Source organism: Episyrphus balteatus, chromosome 1 (genome assembly GCF_945859705.1).
Source record: "Episyrphus balteatus chromosome 1, idEpiBalt1.1, whole genome shotgun sequence".
Classification (NCBI taxonomy): Eukaryota; Metazoa; Arthropoda; class Insecta; order Diptera; family Syrphidae; genus Episyrphus; species Episyrphus balteatus.
In genome coordinates, this window is record NC_079134.1 from 51,381,273 (window position 1) to 51,396,781 (window position 15,509).

The window sequence follows — 15,509 nt, forward strand, 5'->3', positions numbered from 1 at the left end:
TGAAAATATTTTCTTTTAATTTCAGAACTAAAAGTAATATTGAAGGCAGCGAAGAGAACATTTTTGAAGGCAAATTTGTTTTTTTTCCCAAATTGGGAAGTTGGAGCAGTTTAACGTCCCCATTAACAGATGTAGTTCGTCCAGCCCAGCTCCAAAGGACCGTGGAAAAGGCAACGGGCAATGGAAGCAACATTCGTTTCAACTGTGTAAAACAGTCAGGATTTTTTAAAGAAATCTCGCCTGATTCCGATCGTTACATCCGTTCCTGATAAGGAGATCTCAATGTATAACTACAAAAATTTAAAGATTTCCGATCAATTTGAAAAACCATGCCAAACTAGAAGTGCTTAAGTGCGGGGTCGAAACTTTGGTACCAGCTGATTAAATTCTAAAATGTACAAAATAATATGTATGAACATTTATTTCAATGAATGTAATTTTCAAAAGTAATGAATGATTAAAAAAATTTCACAAAAAAGTGTATTTCTGATTTATAAATTTGCTATGAAATAGGATCATAAGTATTATCATTGAATAATTACAAATAGAAGTGGACACCCAGGGAAACTTCCGCTGTAAAGTTGCTGTCGCTAATATCGTGCGTTGAATTAAAAAAGCAAATCCAACAATCCAGGAACCCAAAAACAAATCCTAAACAGCTTATACATATAGATAAATGTTTTCCTATTTTAAAAAGTGCAGATAGCCTAGAGGATAAGGTGAATGTCTGTTAAGTTAACCTGCCTAGGTTCGAATCTGACGGGAAATTGAGATTGTTTTTTTTTTTTTTTACATTACTAAAATAAAAATTAATTAAATTTCTCAAAAAAAATCTCCGCAAAAAAAAAAAAAACAATTTCAAATTTTACCGGTGTTCGAACCTAGGCCAGTAGGAGCAAAAGGCATCGTCCTTGTTCTCTAGACTAATATGACTTTTCAATATACGAAAACTTATATCAATATAAGCTCTTTGATATGTATAATAATAATTATTAATTTTTTTAAAAAAATTATTGCTTAAGACTCAACTCGAAAATACATGATGGTTGAGGCGCAAACATGTAGTTCATCTATCTTCCGGTACTCTTGTAGTTGCAGAGTAATCTGCGGTGTCACTTCTATTTGTAATTATTCAATGGTATTATTAAATTAACACTGTTATATTGTAAGAAAAAAATTACACTTTTTTCCCTTTCGTGCTGGAAATCCCGTAATTTCGTCGTCGTCACTTGGAATTATTACAACTCCCAAATTTGGAGAGCGATTCTCTGTAAATGTAAGATTTGTGGGAGTGGGGCCGAAGTTCGTCTTGAAGTTGATGGAAGACTCAGGGAAGAATTGTTTTTCTTGACCATTCGATTGGGGTCAATAAATACTTCCGGAAAATGGAACTCCTTAAAATTATAATATAATGGGGAAAGGGAACATCTTTTCGCAGTGCTCCGGTTGATTCGATGTTGGATGTTTTTCAACACAATCCTCGTTTTTTCCATGACCGTTTTAAACCTCCCTTCCATTTGGTCTCAACTCACTAATTCCATTTTTTTTAAAAGACCTCCGCCATGGCCACATATTTTTTTTGTTTCTTATCTCCAATAAGAGCACTTTTTGCGAGTCAGACCACTTGAAAATTTCTGTATGAGAGACGTCTAATAGATATAGTAAGTTGGTTAATAGTAGTCTTCTTTTATGTTTTGGGCACTTTGCTGCAGGTAGTGATAGCCCGCGACCTCTTCAAAAAGTGTCGAAAAGAATTATTCATGATCTGCAAAAAAGATTTTGATGAGTGGGATACGAAAACCATAGGTTCTGTTCCGGTTTGAGGGGTGAAAGCTCATATAAGTTTTTTTTTAATCTTGCGTTAAATCTTGAAAGTTAGGCATTTGCATTAGGTTCATAATATTGAATTGTTATAGATTTTTCAGCTTCTCTTTTTGAAGCTACATATTTCTACCTTAATTTTTGAGGCAAGGTTTTAGAAAAAAAAATTCGTGCGGGTGAGTTCTGAAATCTGATATTGCCTACCTACTGCACTCTAAAAAAAATTAGAAGAAAAACATTCTATTTCTTCTGAGCTGTTCGAGATTTCTATTCTACAAAAAAATGTTTGATTGATCTAATTTTTTTAACAACACCTATTCCAAAAGAAAATCCTTTAAATATGCAAGAAATTCCTCTGAAGAAGATTTTGATTTCCGCATGACTTGATGTAAAAACAAACGAAGACAAATGAAGAACAAATCGTATGTGTATGTCTTCTATCAAAAACCATGATAAAGTCTTCACGCATATCTAAACGTATTAATTAATGCATATAAGTTGAAAACATTTGTATCAAACATATCCATCAACTCAGCTCACAGCATAGCAGCTCACAGATGTCACCCATCAATCCTATGCTAGACTAATCATTTTCTTTATCTTCTAGGGACCTTCAGATGTTTTCACTCATCCTTCCAGGTGAAATAAGCTTAACCTTATGGCGTTTTTGTTTCTTGGACTTCTTTATTCATTTGGATAAAAGATAGACCAGGCATTATTATGACACAAAAAAACATAAATAAATAAAGAGGAAATAACATCTTTACATATAAATATAAAGGATGTTTGACGAGGATTGGTGGATTCCCCCAAAGGCGTTGGAAAAAGGAAATGTCAAATATTAAATGAATGATGATAACAAAAATGTGATTTTCATCATCACAAAACCCAAAGTTGAATCAACCTCTATACTCAAATCTAATTAATTTGTTTTTGGATATTTTATGTATTCCTTTTTTCTTTTTTTGTGTGTAAGGATGAAGATTTTTCGTTCAATTTTAGAAAGACATTCTTCTTGTATATGCTTTTACTAATATGAACTACCACCCTCTGAGAAGGAAATGAAAACGAAAAAAAAAGAATAAACCTTACTCTGACTGAATTCAGGCAGTCATACCTATTTCAATGGAAGACAAAGAAACTTTGAGACCATTTTCTTGATTTGGATTTACCTTAACAGGAGCGGACAGAAAAATGTTAATAAAGTAGATAAAAGTTTATTGGATTTGCTGTTTGGGAAAAAAAAAATAGAGTGGGTGTTATATTGTGATGTTATGGAATGTCAGTGTATTTGATTTGATTTTGAGTTTACTAGAGCAAAACATAGAGACAAATTTGATTTTCTTGCAGGAAGTGAAAAAAAAATTCTCTTAAACCAAAAAAGCTCGGGAAACTTTGTAGTTCTGTTTTTTTTGTGGAGGTCTTAATTAGATAAAGAGAAGTAGTCCGTATAACCCAAGTGACAAGAAGACGATTGATCGTAATAACAGCATCAGTCAGGATCCAATGCAGACAAGTCGCGAAGGTCCACCATGGCCGACAGGTCAAAAAGAGATTCAGCATTCAGGGTTTCTGTACTTTTTATCCGAGGGAGCCTATATTTTAAAGAATTCTTTTTTCCAAATACATAACTTCGCTTCAGAAGCAAAGTGTCTAGCTTCCTTAATTCGAAGTCTTGTTCTTGCTTCTTCTTTTTCAATTCCATTTCTTGGAATTTTTTTGTTTCAAGTTCTAATTTTTTGACTTGCAGTCAAAAAAAAAACTGCCCAATAGCATTGCAACTAGTTATTTTATTTGTTCGGCATTTTCATTTGGTCTAAAAAGAACAAGAGATACAAAAGTTATTTACTTTTAAGATATTTAAGATAACAGAATGAAAGAAGTACATAAGTATACAATTAGCATCAAGGCCACACCGGAAAGGTATACGGAAGCAGTACGGATAGTTGTATGAAAAAAAAATCCACACCTAAACATTGTTGCTCCGTACCACTACTGCATACCCTTCCGGTGTGGTCCAGCCGGCCTACAATGTTTTAAATATTGCACTCAGAAAAATGTCACAAAAAGAGTTTGAAATTTTTCACTTTTTCATTAAAAAATTTCACTTTTTCGAATCAATTGTTTACTTAGGGTGCATTCATAATTGCATGGTTGCTTTGTTTACATGCAATTGTCATATACATGATATTTGTCGCTTTTTAAAATATAAATTTAGAAATGCATGTTGAATTTTATATTTGCGCTGCAAATATTTGCGTTCTACATTTATGAACACCTGACTTTTGTTATTTGCATTAATGTAAGCTTTGCATTCGTCAGACTTGCGCAACCATGCATTTATGAAAGCACCTTTTACTTCTTTAGAAGTAGTTGCAAATGGAAGGACTAAATTGTAAAAATGGAACTAACCTTTGGCTTTGCTTACTAGCGATTGCTGTGGCGCCTCGTCCTCCTGGAATCTTTCTGTGTTTTCACTTTCAATATAACTTGGGTCGTCCTCTGGACGATGTTTGGGACTTGTTCCTCCTAGCCGCAAAAATTTGATCCAGCTCGTCAAAAAATGGACAGATTTTTTTTATGTACCTATTCCAACACACTTTTCTCCTCTCCAGTTTCCAGGAGGCCGGCGCCTGTTTTCCCCTGCCACTCCACCGCGGACATATAGGTCCCTTTAAAATAACGCATTTTACTCTTCATGCATATCCAATCCAGTCGATGCTCGCCAGCAGTGGAGACATTTCGGCAAACCTTTGGAAAAATTTTTGGGCTGTTGGTTTCTGGAAGAAAAAGATTATATTCATTAAAATAAATCTGAAAAAGAAGCATTAAAAGTAAACATACCTCAAAGGTTTCAGGGTTATCCTTAACCGCCTCCACTATCGACATTTTTTTATTTTTTGTTTGTTGATTCTGATTGATTTCTTTTTGTTATAGTAGTATAGTAACTTTATTGAGATTTTTCTTTATACACTTTTTAGTTATGGATGGATTAATACATTATTATATCAACTTAAGATAATAAAATTGCCGACTTAAAATTGGTCTGGCTACACAAAATGGTTTGCTTGTTGTCTAAATTACGACAAATCAATTAAATAGAAAGAAATTAACACTACTTTTTAACTTTTAGAATTGTGTCCACTCAACAAGACACCATCTTTAATTTTTTTTTTTGTTTATTTGATTCAATTTGACGTTCATAAATAGAGAACTTCCCGCTAATGTCAGTTCAGTTGGAGAAAAGATGAAATGAGCGCCAAATTAATCGTCAAAATAAACGTCGAAAATTTTATCAGGTTTTTTTTCTGCGGTTTCTGCTTCAAATTTGTGGGATAAAACTCTACGATTTGCAGAAAATTTTTCCCATACAAATTTTGACAGCTCATTTCTACCGATAGAAAATTCTACGGTTTCTATGGGTTTTCCGCGTTTACGTGAATACCCCTAATACTTCCAGTAGGACGAAGAAACATTTTACTAGTTTTTTTTTGTCAATACCAGTTATTGAAGCAGTTAGCTAAGAGTTTATGAAAAACCTTCTGGTAGAATTTCCGTCATTTTTATTGCCCACTGTTTGCTTGAACATATCAATGATAGTACCCATTTCCTTACGATATTGTTCTTGTATAAATGAATTTTTAAAAATTTTCATCGTACGATCTCTCTGTTGTCTTGAATTACTTTTCCAAAATTTGTATAGAAACCCTGTCAGATCGTTATCAATTTTTCACATTAGGTTTCTGCTAAATAAAACTCAATAAATCTGTAAATGTGAATTTTTATTTTTTCTTATATTAATTGGTAGAGGAGTGGGCAGTAAGATTATAGATGTTCAGCTTAGAGTGCTGAAAAATCGAAGATAGGTGGGCCTTAGGGTTTCCAGAACATCTCTTTTAAAGAGAACATGTTCTCTTTTTCAACTCTGATCTTTTTTACACTCTCTTTTTTCATAGTATTCTTTTTTTGTTCTCTATTTTTCAAATGTCCTCTTTTTAGTATCTTTTTTATTTTCGTCCATAGTTTTTCAAGATTGTTACGATTATCTGTCTCGTTGTTTCAACTCTCAAACTCTGCCCACTCACAGTTAAGGTAAAGTGTTCATCGCATTTAAATTCAAAAGAGATGTTCTGTTTTTCGTTTTCGATCTACATATTTTATAATTTCTTTTTCTACACGGATCTCAGCTGAGTTTAATTGCCTTTCAGCTCGATCTTTTTATCTAAGTACTTCTTAAAAATTTAAATAAATTGTGGCTCGTTAAAAAGCTGACTTGTGCAGTTATTCCAAAGTTTACTTCTCTATAGAAGTTAAACATCCATTCAAAAGATGTACAATAACAGAGAATATGGACGCGTTCTTCTTTGAAAAGGTTTGATCATTTTTAACGTAATTCCTGTGTCCCAGATCCACTACTTTTAAGTAACTCTTTCGGAAAAATAAATTTGTTCTGCTTATGTGACGTTAGCTTTTGCTTTTTCTTATCAATTACTCTCTTTTTTGTTCTCTGTTTTTTTTTTTTCTTTTAAGTCCTCTTTTTTTAAAGGTTCTAGAGTAAAATGTTCTCTTTTTATTAAGGTCCCAAATGGACACCCTAGCCTTAGGGCATGATAGGTAGTTTTCAGGATCAAAGAGTATAACAGCATTTAAAAGTCTAATCTTATCTAACTGTTGAAATCCTCTTGGCTGTTTCTTTACTTCAAATTGATTTTTTTTTTGCAAAAAACTCATTCAATGACATCTTAGAAGAACACAAAACTATTTCTAAGTTAACATGTTTTTATTGTTAATTCAATTGTATTAATGACTTGCCATTTTTTTTTTTTTTTTTTCATTTCTTCGACTATACTCAAAATATACATCTACATTCTTCTTGCTGTTCATCAATCTGCACTTAGGTACAATTATTTTCGCATTTCCGCATTTGCCAGAATAACATACCTAACCTAACCTTAATGATTCTAACATATTGTTAAAACAAACCCTCACACCTAGTCGACACGACTTACGCAGTAAACTCTCAACAACTTCCTGCCATACGAGTACCATCTTTCAGCAAATCTAAACGTTTATTTAAGTAGGAACATAAGAATAAAATGAACACATTCTAACATTCTAGGTAAGTAGTTATTCTGAAGAAATAGAACAGAAGAAAAAAATCCTGGAATGGGAAGAAACGCCAGTCGCACATTTAACTTTCATTTCACACTTGTTTCTTTCTATTTTTTCTTAACTTTTTCTTACATTTTATTTCGGTTTGTGTCCTTAGTTCAGTTTTTTTTTTAGATTCGAGAATCATCTGCTTGTGATGCCTGGCAGGGGTAACAACGTTTTTACTGTTAGTTCTCAAGCTGGCGAGAAAAAAAAAGACAATAGCTATATAGAAAAATAAAGTAAAAACCTCTGACATTGTAGTCAACGAAGCTGCCAGAAGAAAAATCGACAACAACTGGTGCCAATAACGTGCTGCCAGGATAATCGCATGCTTAGGGCAGGGAAAGCAGAGAATCCCTTTATAAATGATTTATTCTTATTGTGCACGTAAAACTTAACAGACTGCTTTTTTCTAGTAGAACCTCAAGTTTTTTTTTTTCTTTATTTTGGTCTGTAAACGTGAAGGTGGAAGGAGAAGATGTAAGGAGTAAATGCTTAGTGAGTTATGCCAACTCGTTTAGTCAAATAACTTTGTTACCATTCCGGACCCAACACTAAATCAAACAAACATTCTGGAAACACTTACTTTTGGTCCCAAATGGGAATCATAGGATTTGATGATATATTTGGTTTTCAAATATCTTGAATCAAATATATCTTCAAGCATTTTTCATCAAAATATTAAAAATCGAATAAAGAAACTATAGAAATTATTGAGCCCCCATACAATTCCTAAGATTTAAGAATGGAAAAAAGAAAGAAATAAAAAAAAATGAAAAAAAACACACTTCAAACAGTTAAAAGTTAAAGATGAGAGGAAAAACAAGGAAAATATGAATACAAAGTACCTACCAAATCTATTCATTTTTGAGAACTTAAAAGATTTCCTCAATTTGAGAAACAAATTGATCAATTTTTCTTCTAACTTTTATTGCATTGCTGCTGTTGTGGGAGTGCAGTTTCGTAGGTGTTATGTGATGTTCACTATTCTTCTTTGTTTGATGTCCAAAGTCTTCTATTTCGGCATCCACGAGAGCAGATACTTCGTAATTCATAATAGAAAAAAGAATGCTGGAATTATTATTTGTGAATGATTTGTTAAATACATAAATACACACCTAAGACCTATTTGCTCATATGATTCATAATTCAGGAATTCATAATCGGGGTTTCTACGGGAAAATGCTTTGTTTTTGAGTTTTTGAAACCCTTGCATCTCTCTGAAAATTAAAATTCTTAATTTCTGCTTACCTTTTTTTGTTTCCGACACGATTCCGTTTTTTTACCTGGTTGGTAGGACGTGCTTTTTATGACATTTCAAATGAAAAAATTATCGCTTTTCTATCTGTCTGACTGTCACGGGCACCGATGATATCTACTCCAATTTCCATCAATGAATTGTGTCTAATGTTTTCTTCATTTTGAAAACACTGCATTTTGAAATTACCTTCTTTATTTTTTTGAGCCATTAAGTTTGGTGGTTTTCTGATTTCGATTCATTCTTGCGCCTCTTAACTTTTCAAATTTAGATAAGTTAAATGGTCGCATTGCTTGTAAAATTTAATTTTTTTTTTCAAAGATTGCCTTTTTTCTTCAATGATGTCGGGTTACATACTTATAGTTTTTATACTTTTCACAAGTCATTGCGTTACATGCACACGCTGGGAGAGATTTCACCTGACAGCAAAGCCTTTGAAAAAACAGCTGTTGACCTATAAAATGAGGCAAAAGAGACTAAATTGGGCTAAGAAACATAAGGAATGGACAATTGGAAGAAAGTTGTTTTCTTCGACGAGGGTCACTTTGAGGATACCGGGTATGTGCCGCTAGAAAAAGTCCGAAAAAAACTCCGACCCGGCCATATCGTTTAGGAGTCAAAGCACCCTCCCAAAGTCATGTTTTGGGACTGTTTTACATTTGAAGGCCACATTTGCAAACCACGAAATTGATGTTCCGGAATCCGGATTAGCGTGGCAACTCTCCTGACCCTGACCTCAATTCAATTGGGACTCACAAAAACTAAGCTGATTTCATCAATTACAAAAATGAAAAAAATTGTTGGTGTCTTGAGTTTTGAAACTGATTTTTATTGTACTTGTGGCGCAGAGAAGCAGAGTTGCTCACCTTCTATTCTCAGGAAGATTTTAAAAGGACTCGTTAACAAAAATGGGCCTTCGCGAATATGATCCAAATCATTGGCGTCTGTTTATTGACAGTTCCAAGAGAAGATTAAAGTGTGTGCTTTTACATAATGTTAACGAATTGGGATCAATACCTATGTATTGCTCACTCAACCAAAATGAAAGAAGAGTACAAGAATATAGCTGTAGTGTTGGAAAAGATTAAGTATCACGAACATGGACGGGTCATTTGTTAAGCATCGAAAAAATAAAAGCTGGAATATTCGATGGCCCTCAAATCATACGATTAATAAAGGATTCTAATTTTGTGGCATCAATGAACGAAAAAGAGCGAAAAGCGTGGACATCATTTGTGTCAGTGGTCGAAAATTTTCTAGGCAACAAGAGGCTACAAACTACAAGGATTTAGTTCAGAACACGCTGACTGCTTTTTGTGAGTTTGGATGCAACATGAGCATAAAGGTTCATTATTTGCACAACCATTTGGACCGGTTTCCTGAAAACTTGGGAGACTTGAGTGAAGAGCAAGGTGAACGATTTCACCAGGATATCAGGACAATGGAAGAACGATACCAGGGCAGATGGGATACACATATGATGGCAGATTACTCCTGGAATCTGATAAGAGATTGTCCGAAAAAACCACATCGCCAGATCAAGCCAAAGACGAAGCTTCTTGGATTGCAGTACATCAAGTCAGCAGTAAAATATATTGTATATGAAATTAAATTGTTAACCGAATTATTGTTTTTTTTTTTATATTTATAGTCCAGAAAAAATAGATTTTTCCAAGGAAAAAAATTGTAACAGGCTGATTTTTGGTATGCAGCTTGGTGTTAGGATGGTTTACAATCTGTGAAAAGTCCTGAAGTTTCCTCTGTCCACTAGTCCCATTACAAAGGGTCAAAGGTCACATCATTTTTGATTTTAAAAACGGTAGGTTTAGACAAAAAAAAGGTTGTGAACTTTGAGCCCTTATAATGGGACTAGCGGACAGAGGAAACTTCAGGACTTTTCACGGATTGTAAACCACTCTAACACCAAGCTGTATACCCAAAATCAGCCGGTTACAAACTTTTTCTATTTTTCCTGGGCTATAAATTAAGTGGATATCTTTTAAACTTGCGCATTCAAGAAATTATGATGATTTGTCCGCTTAATTTACGACGGAGCTCACCAAGCTGTGTATCAAAAATCAGCTTGTTACAAATTTTTGTCTATTCTTACTGGATTATTAAGCGGGAAATCATCTTATTTTTATGTGGAAACATTATCTGGTAGATACTGGGGATCTAACCTAAACTGCAACTAAAGCTAAAGTTCGACTATTATTACTTAAATTACTAAAAACAAAAACAATAATGGTTATACGAAATTCTCATAATTATTAATAGCTTTAACATATTTTTTTTTTTAATTTCTCAAATAATCAAAGTATTTTTTTTAATGCTGGCATAGAGAAGAAGCAGGTATCTATTGACTTATTCGCTTCTGAAAGGAAACGTTTTACAGTTAAACAATAATTGAATTCTCGACTACTAAAATTGAATAATTTAAACTTTTGTGCAAATGTACACTACCCACATAAACACATACCATGCTCTTCGTGAACAACTATCCGTGTATGTATCTATTTTGCATCAATATCCTTTGTATTTTTTTTTTTAGATTCTATAGGAAATAACGCCGAAATTCCATCTACCATCAGCAACAATATAAATTTGGATTAAAAGTTCTTAGTCAGGAACATTTGATGGCTGTGAGTTTGGAATCGGCTTCTGATAGGCATTTGAAAAAAAATGTAACCATTGGAAACAAAGGTATTTGCAGCACTTGAAAGCTCAGTATTTCTATCCATACGTTTGGGGGGAGTTCTTTTTTTTGTTATTATTTTTATATGAACCAAAAAAAGGTCTTTTTCAGTATTCGAACATACCGATCTAGTTTTTCTCTCTCCCTGGTGGAATTAAAATAGACCTTTTTTCGAACAACACAGACTCAGTTAGAATGCAATACAAAAAATAAATACGCAAACGAATTTTTTAAAGGGTTTAACTGTGTTTATTATATGAGGAACCAGATGCGGATGAAAAACCAATAGAAGGATTTTCGGACAAACACAAAACTTTCACAGAGCTATGTGTCGTGAAAAGAGATTAACGTATTCTAGCATAAATCAATCACAAGGATAACTGATGTCACTGTGAAATAAATGTTGAAGCATAAACAGATTAAAAGAAATTTGTTAACAGAAACCATAGTGCATACTACACTAGATACCTACACTTATTGGGTTTATGAACCAAAACTTGTCTATGCATAGTAACATGATGGTAGGGATAAGAAGATGAATTGACATTCACGGAATTGTTGTTCACTGAATTGTTTTCGATAAATTTTCCCTTGACCGAAAAAAGATCCTTGTTAGTTATTGAAATATACATTAGTCAAAGAAATCACACCTTCTCATGCTTTTATTGCCAGCGACTTGGAAATACTTCAGGACAATTAATTATCTTCAATGTAAATTCAGCAAACTTGGTACAAATTTATGGTCTTTGTGAAATTCGTCCGGTTTGTCCAACAAATCGTTATAGACCACCCACTTACCCTGGCTACGGTTCGTCACGGCAGTATAATGCGGGCCAGGGAATTAAAAGTTCTCGTTGGCTTTGAGGGCCCTGCATAGTTAACGAAACCAGCCAGTCGATAAAATGTTTGTTTGGTTGGGTGGTCTATAAACTTTGGTATATCACCTAGTTTTGTTGATGTTGCAACAAACCTTTCGAAACCAATTACTGTTGATATTTTTGAAATTTTCAATATTTCCATATTTTTTCCTTCACAGTCGTTCATTGAACCAGTTTTTTTTTAAATTGTTCCGAAACAAATCCTCGTCGTTAACAGATTGCAAAGTTATAGTCATGGGTTCTCTTTTGCCCCCCCCCCCCAACATTCAGGCGTCTGGGTGAAACTTGGAGTATTTATAAAGACTTTCTGGAAGCACCAGCCCACATTCATATTGCATTCCAAAGGTGTGATTTCTTTAACTAATTTGGTTTCTAAAACCCACATTAGGATCTTAGCTCGTTTTCTATGTATACGTCTTTGTTCGCATTCCGTTCCTCTTAACATCATGAACCAAATCGAAAAGTTGGTTCTACTCTTTGTTTTCGTTCATAAAAATGACGCAATATGGTCGTTATCCGTTGCAGATGCCAATAAAATTTGAAAAATGCTGTCAAACGCACATGTATTTTGAACAGATGCCTTTTTTTCGAAATGAAATGAGTTTTAGGCTCATATCACTCCTATTTTTAAAAATAGGGATATTACTATGCCTTTCAAATTGTAAAGCTTCTTTCACGCCTTTCTTATTCGCACCAAAATACATTGCAAGCCTTCGCTTTTTATTGGATTCTCCTTGTCCTTTCCAGTTATCGATTTCACTCAAACCAAGGCGTTCTTGTTTGTGAGAACCCTATACGGCAATGTCCAATCCTGTTGCTGACAAGATGAGCTCATCAGGCGCTGTTAGTACTTTTTCTTCGTAACGACCACCATCAGTTTTCATTTTAGAATATTTGTTAAAAGTGTTTGGTTTTGACTTGGTACTTTTGATCCGCAAACGTCTAAACGAAAAAAAAAAAATTAAAGACGAAGATGATGTAGGCCCATTTGCTGATCCGATACTTAAATACTTAAGTAAAACATAAACTGCTAAGTTCCACATAGTGGTTTGCACGAACGTCAAACTAAAACATCAATCTCACTAAGTTGAACATACCTTAGGGGGAAGAAATTGTAGAACTTAAGCAGTTTATGTTCTACTGAAGCAAATTTATTTTACAAAATGCTTTAAAAATGGCACGGGTAGTATAAAAGATTATTTAAAATTAAACTTAACTTACGCGCAAACATATTTTCCATATAAATCATCCGTAGATGGTAAACTTTTCTTTGCAAGATTTTGTAGCACAGAAATTTGACAGTTTATCCAACTAATTCACAACTTGAGGTTTATGTGACGTATTTAAATTTATCTTGTGTCAAAAACAAATTTTTAAATTTTTGAAAAATTAGTAATTTTTCCAAAAAAATTTAAGGACACACACAAACACTTATATGCAGCTACTTATCGGCGACTTCCATCTTCTCTCGATGATGCTTTTCTATTTCATCATCAGCAGATGTGCTCGTCCTCTTCCTTGTAAAATTGGTGGTGAAAGATTGTTTGTCCAAGACAACATTTAATTCTAAGAAAATGGTTTTAAAACACGATCGGCTATATGAACTTCATCAAATTCCGAAGAAAGTTTAGCTGGGGGATTTATCTCTGGTGCGGACCGCGGAGTACAATAGTACAAAAATTCGTGAAGAAAGACCAAATATTCCCAGTATTTTCCTGCTTGGCCGGTTTTATTATTTTCCTCCTTCACCTTTTTATATGTTTTTTTTTTTTCCTTTCCATTTGGATTCCACTTGCTCAAACGTAATTTTTAAGTTGAATTCCTCATTTATTTGATTGGCGTATTGCGATGATCTGGTTCACAGTTTGCCGCCACTTTGCAGGCGGTCATAATTTTCCTTTAATAAAGACTTAAAAACACAGTCATGTTTCTTGCCCATTTAAAGGCACCTGAAGACTGACGTTCAGAATGAACAATTAAATGAACAAAATAATTTGAAGCTCGAAACATTCGTTTATCACTTTAACGGCGGTAAAAACTTGCTGTGATGAATATTTGCTTGAAAACTTTTAATTTTGCGGGAACTTATTTCCTAATGTTATAGTTTTTAATACGGTTATTAGTGTAGTTGATTATATGTATTCCGAAGGTAGCAGCAGTCCCTCTTCACGAAATTGTTTTATCCAAAACTGCTGTTATGACACTTCTGATATCATCTCCATTGACTACAAGGAAAAAAATATTTAATTTCAATATACTCTAAATCGCACCTTAATTTATTTCCAAATTGATTAGCTGTTAAAAATTTTTTTTTTTCCGTTTTAAAACCGTGAACTAATTTTTTTTATACTATTACAGCGAAAAAACTAAAAAAATACCACTATGAAAAACTAAAAATCAAGGAAAATCAATGATGTTTATGGATATGGATAAAATATTGAATTATTAAACAAAAATTATATAATCAGTTCTGAAATGTGAGCCGTGTTTAATTGAGCCCCACCTGAAAATTGTAGGCTACTAGATTCATACTGATGTACTTGCAAAAACTCCGCTTTATCTTCGTTCATGTTATAACTAATGTAGTATGTAGTATACAATAAATGCACAGACCACCAAGTTTACCACAGAGTTTATATTTGTTTCTTCCGTAAAATGAAGTAGGTACTCTTAGATAATGAGTTTTGAGTAAACCAAAAGAACGCTCTTCGGTAATTGGTCCAGAACCTGTCATTCTTCCATTATCTTAAAATGGTGGAATCAGCCAGTGAAGGCACGGATATGCCAAGTAAGGCGGAGTGTTTTTATTTTTGGAAATTAAAAAACATACATACCCCAAAAGTTGAGTATGGTTAAAAAATAAATTTTAAATTGAAGGACAAGTTTTTTTTAAGATAACCATAAAAGCAGTAATTTATAATGAATTCAAATATTTATCATTCATTCTGAAATAGTAGTAATGGTCAAATTTAGTGGTAGTCAAATTTGACCCAAAGCACTCTTACGTTGGGAAGTTTGAGGACCTTATGAAGGTTAAAATGAAAAATAATGTTTGAGTGTGGGTCTTCGCAGCGTACTTAAAGCTAGAGCAGCATGCAGCAGTCCACAACTTTCAATTCGAAACAGGTAAATATTTTCAACATATAAAAATAAAATCACGAAGAAGACCTTTGGGATATTGTGGGACAAAAAGAAACAACCCAATCCAACTTGTTATACCTAACAATTTCCTTGTCACGGCCAAGCAGTTGAAAGAGCGGTTAAGCAGGTGAATGAAGCTTCCAAACTGTGCATTTAAGAACATGGATGGAGTTATTAAAAATATTTTAAATAATAGGCGCGAACCCTAGCGGTAATTTTACAAATAAAAAAAAATCTTAAAAATATTAAAAAGACTTGACACAACTTTTGCTTTTTTCCCAAACATCAGCGCTCCGTCCTTATGCCGAGTATCCGATCAAAAATGTAAGCGGAAAAGTTGTCGATTGTTTCACAAGCGGATAAATCCGATCTTTGTAGAATAGTTGATAGCTCAACTTTTTACAAAAAAAAATACATGTGAAAGAAGTAACACATTTTTCTTCATCTCATATTGTACAACATACAAAATACTGAATTGAGCATTCTTGTAAAAACATTCTTAACAATACTTACGAATGATTGAAATTGGACTTGAATAAAATACATGGGAGAATTTATAATA